The sequence below is a fragment of the Octopus sinensis genome, unplaced genomic scaffold, assembly GCF_006345805.1.
Source record: "Octopus sinensis unplaced genomic scaffold, ASM634580v1 Contig02283, whole genome shotgun sequence".
NCBI lineage: Eukaryota > Metazoa > Mollusca > Cephalopoda > Octopoda > Octopodidae > Octopus > Octopus sinensis.
The window spans coordinates 1-7,606 of NW_021825544.1; the positions used below are offsets into that span (position 1 = coordinate 1).

Genomic DNA, 7,606 nt, shown 5'->3' on the forward strand with positions numbered 1-7,606 from the left:
ATATATATATATATATATATATATACATATGATAATATATATCATCATTATCGTTTAACGTCGCTTTCCGCGCTAACACGGGTTGGACGGTTCGACCGGGTCTGGGAAGCCAGGGGCCGCTCCAGGCTCCAGTCTGAATCTGGCAGAGTTTCTACGGCTGGATGCCCTTCCTAACGCCAACCACTCCGTGAGTGGATTGGGTGCTTTTTACGTGCCACCTGCACAGGGGCCGGAGGGTCCGGCATCGGTCACGATCGGTCGAGCTTTTAACGTGTCAGCGGCACGGGGGCAACAAGGTCCGGGGTACTTAGAATGGGTAGGGGGCATGTGGAATTGCTGCAGAAAGCAGCCCAGGTCTTTGTAGTCACAGCATATCTCCAGAGATCTCGGTCCTTCGCCATTGCCTCAGTGAGGCCCAATGCTCTGAGGTCATGCTTGACTACCTCATCCCATGTCTTCCTGGGTCTACCTCTCCCCCTGATACCTTCAACTGTTTGGGAGTGGCACTTCTTCACACATCTCTCTTCATCCATCCGCAGCACATGACCATACCATCGCAAGCGTCGCTCTTGCACACCACATCTGATGCTTCTTATATCCAGCATTTCTCTCAGGATGCTTACACTCTGTCTTGCGTGCACACTGACACTACACATCCAGCGGATCATGCTAGCTTCATTTCTTTCAAGTCTACGCATGTCTTCTGCAGTCACAGCCCATGTTTCATTACCATGAAGCATGGCAGTTCGCACACATGCATCATACAATCTACCTTTTGCTCTGAGGGAGAGACCTTTGTTGCCAGTAGGGGTAGGAGCTTTCTGAACTTTGCCCAGCCATTCGTATTCTAGTGGTGATACTCTCTGTTGCATCCACCTCCGCTACTAAATTTGGTCACCCAGGTAGCGGACACTATCAACTACTTCTAGTTTCTCTCCCTGAAGTGTGATAGAATCTGTTTTCTTAGTGTCTGTTGTGTCTATTGTCTCTGTGCATTCTGCCGCACATGAAAGCTATCTTATCTGTTAATTTCCCTTTAATGTTGCTGCACCTCTTATGTGTCCATAACTTACATTGGGTGCATCTTATGGAGTTTCTACCTGTACCTTTCCTACAGGTTGAGCAGGGCCACCTACCCGAGGGGGTGTGTGCTGAGTACCTCTTGCTGCTTACTAATACTTTGGTCTTTGCTACATTTATTCTAAGGCCCTTTGATTCCAACCCTTGCTTCCACACCCGAATATATATATATATATATGCATAATATATATATTATATATCATATATATATACATATGCATATATATATATATATATATATATATATATATAGATAGATATACATATAATATGTTTGTTTAGGCCTTATCCCATTCATTGAATAGTGAACTTTACTCAGTCATTGTAGAAATTCGGCAAAGAAATGAATTTTCGGGATGTAGCCTGGAAGGTTTTACGTATTAATTGTTTGGACTTTGTGAACGCATACCAATTGTTTTCATAACATTTTTAATGCTTTGAATTAAATGTGACCATTTTGCGTTGAGTCTGCAGTTTGAATCACTTTAACCAAATTTTAGCAGGCCGGATTTTTGATGATCACGATACATCACCGGCGACTCCCTGAAATCCCCATTGAGAAATCTATATATATAAAACTCATCTTGTGAGTATCTGTGTGTTTAACTTTTGGATCTACCAAGTTTCATTATTAAGGATGGAAAGTAGTGTGTAGCAAATCTATATATATAAAGCTGAAGTTGTCTGTGTGTGGCAGGTTTGGTAGCCTTCAACTAACACTATCTCCTTCGAGAACCTGCAGTGCAAGCTGACCAAAATTGAGAGTATGATAGAAGAAAGCTTGGTCTTCATTCTGTAGAAGATAAAATTGAAATCGGACCATATTAACATCAAAAAGGTGCTTTTTTTCTATGAAAATGACTGAAACAAATAAAAGAATAATCAATGAGAGGCCTTGTTTTAAGTAAGGGATCAGTTTCTCCATGTACTTGGTTTACTCTTAATCTCATATACAAAACTTGTGATAATTTATGAAAAATGTCTGCTTATCATGATGCTTGAAACATAGTGGTCTTTTATTTTATATTTCCATGTAATTTATATTATTATTTCTATATTAGGTTCGCGAAGATGTCCTTGGAGCTTTAAATAATAATTTTCTTCAAACTTTGAACAATGCTTGGAATGATCATCAAACATCCATGGTAATGATTAGAGATATTCTAATGTATATGGTAAGTTTTCATTTTAATTTATTCATAATTTAATCTTTTACTAATAGCTTGACCGATCACTTTAATAAGTAATCAAAGTGCATACACTTCATGATTATGAAAACTAAGCTATATTAGTACAAATCTACTGGATGGTTATCGTTGAAAGGGAAATTGGGTTGATAGAAACCATTTGGAAGCTCATTCGATGGACTGTATGTAAGTAAAGAGCAAACTTTGCCATTACTAATTTTACCTGTAATTCTCAAGTAAAAATGTAATTGGCTGAGTTTTCTATAAAACTCAGCCAATTACATCTATTTACTAAAAGTTTAAATGAAACTACCTATTTAGGTAGTTTCATTAAGCAACCAGAACAGTTGTTATTGAAACGAAATCCATAATATATACCATGCAGATAGAAGAAATGTGAAAGATGAGTGAGGAAAAAATTGGTATCCTGGAAAATATATGAAAATTAGGGGTGGGGGGACTAGGTACAGGCATGCCCATGTGGTTCAGAAGCTTGCTTTGCAACAACATGGTTTCAGGTTCAGTACCACTATGCAGGACTTCTAATATAGCCCTGAGCCAACCAATGCTTTGTGAGCTAATTTGGTTGACAGAAGATTCTTAAGAACAATTTTATAAAGAAAGCTCTTTCTGGATTTCAGGTAGTTTCTGGTGAGCTGATACTTATTTCTCAACTTATCTAGTAATTTCTTTCTTCAAGCTTCATGGGAAATTCATTAATATTAATTTTGAAACCTGAAATATCCAAGAATAGTGACAGTTCAGCATGCATAGATCTTTTTCTCAGGCTGTTTTAAGTATATCCAACAAAAATAAAAAGTTGGTATGTTTTACTCCCTATTAGAAAGGTTGTGATCTTTGATTTTGTCTTTGCTTATTGAAAGTGAAGATATACTTGAGACAAACATTAAAGCATCAGGGATTTTGGTACTATTCAACTTTATTCTAAGTCATGTGTTGTCTTTTTACTTCTGTTTGAGGTTATCAAATTACACTCTTTGATATAACCCAAATAACTCAAGAATGTCCACTTTTTGTTCTTAGAGAAATTTATCTGGATGGCATTGTATATATGTAAGGGTGTGCACATTACAATGTACAAGTCTTTACTCAGCAGAAGATTGTTGAATTGTCATTACATATGATTGCCAATATTACTAAATAGGATGCTTTCAACATCAATGCTTTTGCTATGTCTAGGATTCTTTTAGAAAATAAATTAAGGCTGCAAGATTGTAAGTTACTGTTATTAGGTCTTTTAGACTTATTCTGACTTTCATTTAACTTCATCTAGGTGAAAGGTTGCATGTCACTGATAATAAAATGTTGGTCAACATTGAATATGAGACTGCAAATCATGAAATTGTAGCTTGAAGTTATAACAGGTATATAACAGTAACTAAAGATAGTGAGGTTAGCTGGCCTTAACCCTTTTGTTACAATATATCTGCTGAAATTGTCTTTCTTTTTTTATCTCCAATTTTTAGAATAGTGAAGAATTTAACGAGATCACTTTGTTGTTATAAATCTTGTGTTTCAAACATAAATTGATATGAAATTTTTATGGAAAGTTTTGATTTAGATCAATGACATTTGTATCATAGAACCAGTGTCTAACCTGGCCAAAAAAGTTTTTGGTTCATAATACCAACCCGGCCGAGAGAACCTATTGTTATTTAAATGTAAATTTGAACCCAAATCTCATTGGTACATTCGTTAAAACACGTGATTTCACTTTGTAAATAGTTGGGTTATAGTATCCGACATTGCTTGACGTGATATCTCAACTCAGTGAAATTTTGGGAGATTTTTTTTGGCATCGATTTTTCTTCAACTTTGAAAATGGATAGGAGTTTCATGTTATCAAACATTGATTCCGAATTTAAAGCTTTTCCAACGGAAAATAGGGAGATATCGAGAAAAAGAATGAATGAGGTACAAAAGCACGTGGTGTACAATAATGAATAGGATATTTTTTCTTATCCGAAAATGAAAACAGTGATTCTGAAGAAACTGAAAGCGGCGACAGCAAAGACGATTTTACATCGGAATGAAGTAAAAAACTTTAAAAATGTTTTTATTAGCAATTTTTCTGAGGAGACAGTCTATCCATAGTCTTTCTTAGGAAGCGAAACCATTAAACTTTTATTTTTTACAGTATGCTTGTTTGAAGTGATCACTGCGGAAACAAACTGTTATGCAGAATGTAAACAAACACGAAATGGGGGATCAAAGTTTGGAAAAATTTGTGAAGCAAATGCTGGGTACTATTGTGGATTTAGTTTTTATACAGGGAAAATAATATTAGTCAACATGGCTTAGGGTACGATGTGGTCTGGAAGTTATTGTTTGAAGTGATCACTGCGAAAACAAATTTACGCAGAATGTAAACAAACACAAAATGGAGGATCAAAGTTTGGAAAATTTTTGAAATAAATACTGGGTACTGCTGTGGATTTAGTTTTTATACAGGGAAACTAATGTTAGTCAGCATGGCCTAGGGAACGATGTGGTCTGGAATTTATCACTTCCATTCTATAACCAGGGCCGTATATTATTTTTTGACCGATTTCTTTAGTTCAGTCAAACTTGCAGTGGATTTAGGTGGATTCCAGTATTTCAGTTTATTCCACTTTTATGGTACACCTGTTGTGCATTAAATTCAACTGATGATCTAGTGATGTGCACAATTCTTCTTTATCAAAATTTTGTTGCATACCCAATATTAGCTGATGATTCATTTTCTATGGTGATGTTTAAACAAAATTTTAATATTTTTAGCTTTTGCTCAATTTACCTGGATTTACCTGTAATTAAAGTCACATTGAGACAAAAGTTATGCAACAGAATTGATTAAGAACCTTTTCTTTAATTATGTTCCAAATATCACATTAATATGTTGATAAGTAAAAAAGTTACAGTTATTTAATGAAACAAGCCTAAATTCATGATTATTTTAGAATTTAATTGAAACTCATGAGTGGTGTATTTTGGTCAGAAATATAGTAACGAAAGGGTTAAATGGTTTAGTATCAAAAGGGTTGAGGAAGCAGTTTCAGATGAGTGACTCTTCAAATATCAAAAGAGACCTAACTCCATAAAATGTAAATGAGAAAAGAAACAAAGGAAATCAAGAAGAAATTTAGATAGAGATAATGAAAGAGGGAAGACAGACAAAGAGACCTAACTCCATAAAATGTAAATGAGAAAAGAAACGAAGGAAATCAAGAAGAAATTTAGATAGAGATAATGAAAGAGGGAAGACAGACAAAGCTACCTTCTTCCAGTTCTTTGATTATCACCCAATATTTAACCCATCAATAATTGTACAACCTCAAAATTCCTTCAAATTTATGAAATTAAAGAAAAAATACTGAATCATCTTTATTTTAAAATATGTGAATTAGTTTTTACTTGATAATTTTTTTCTATAAGTTTTTAATTTAAATCTATTTTTAAAAATCTTTTTGCAGGACAGAGTGTATGTACAACAGAATAATGTTGACAATGTGTACAATCTTGGTTTAATGATATTCAGAGACCAAGTAGTACGGCATCCCATTATTCGAGAGCATCTAAGAACTACATTATTAGAAATGGTGTCTAAAGAACGCAAAGGGGAAATAGTTGACAGGTAAGGTATTTTTTTTTTTAAATTCCTTTAGCTGTTCAAGATATTTACATATCCAAATAATTCATCTTCAGAGTATATGTATGTGTATGTAGATGCATATATCATCATCATTGCCGTTTAACATCCGTTTTTCATACTGGCATGCATTGGACAGTTCGACTGGGGTCTGAGACCCAGGAGGCTGCACCAGGCCCCAATCTGATCTCTATATATATGTGTATATGTATGTATATACATGTGTGTGTGTGTATATATATATATATATTATATATATATCTATATATATATATATATATATATATATATTGAGGCGCAATGGCCCAGTGGTTAGGGCAGCGGACTCGCAGTCATAGGATCGCGGTTTCAATCCCCATACCGGGCGTTGTGAGTGTTTATTGAGCGAAAACACCTTAAAGCTCCACGAGGCTCCGGCAGGGGGTGGTGATCCCTGCTGTACTCTTTCACCACTCTTTCTCTCACTCTTTCTTCTGTTGGCCGGCTCGCTTAGCCAGCGGGGTGGCATCGTTCGAAGGCTAAAACAATGCGAACACATTGTGACCAGCGATGTGTAACAACATCTGGTCAGTCACGTGATATATATATCTATATACATGTGTGTGTGTATATATGTATACACACACACACACATTTATATACCTGCATATAGATACATATATATGTATACACATATGTATATATACAAATATATATGTATACATATATATATCTGTATATTGATAAAAAATGACAAGACAAAAGATGAAAGAGACCTTGATATTATGTAAATAGAGGAATTTATCTGTAAATATATGCGACAATTATTCGGTATCCATGATAAAACTCCGAGTTTCAGATGTTGGGGTGGAAACCCACGCCGGCATCTCTTCAGTTATCGGGCCATCAAGAAAAACGCTATGAAAATGACTGTTATATAGTAATCGAGTAAGCACGCATGTCCATATGTACACATATACATGCAAATACCTGCACACGCACACATCCACACAAGTGCACAAAAAATCCCATATATGAGCAATAAAATTCTATAAATATGTAAAAAAAATATCTCTATATGTAAAAAAAGTATATAAAAATATATAAGAAATATAAGTAAAAAGTATAGAGAGATAAACAGCTTGTATGTGGACACAATATAGAAAGCAAGTCTTATCTGTAATCTTGCGGGGACCAAAAATGTATTTTTTCGATGGTCCGATGACTGAAGAGATGCAGGAGTGGGTTTCCGCCCCAACACTGAAACTCGTTTTATCATGGCTACCAAATAATTGTCACATATTATATTTACAGATGTATATCTATCTATCTACCTTCATATATATATCTTCATATATATATATATATATATATATATATATATATATATATATATATATATAGGCATACATATATGTGTAATATATGAAACAGGCTTGGAAGGCCTGGAAGAACGGTGGTAGCAGGGAAGTGTATCAGACTGCCAGAAGGGAAGCTAGGAGACAGGTCTATCTAGCCAGAGGGGAAGCAGGTAAAAGGAAATTTGCCAATGTCCTGCGCCGTGAGGATGAAAGACTTGAGGTATTTCGTGTTGCAAGACAGTGTGTGAGAGAGAATCGAGATGTGGTAGGAGAGAAATGTGTTCACATGGAGGATGGTTCACTTGCGCTAAATGAGGATGCAAAGAGAGAAGCTTGGAGACGCCACTATG

General features: G+C 35.4%; 1 long non-coding RNA gene across 1 annotated transcript; it reads left to right on the forward strand.

The window, feature by feature from the left end:
* The first annotated feature begins 2,116 nt into the window (after positions 1-2,116).
* On the forward strand, positions 2,117-5,836 carry LOC118760942. The gene is made up of 2 exons (XR_004997049.1): positions 2,117-2,255; positions 5,741-5,836. It is a non-coding gene; the product is annotated as an uncharacterized LOC118760942 (long non-coding RNA).
* Positions 5,837-7,606: the final 1,770 nt, after the last annotated feature.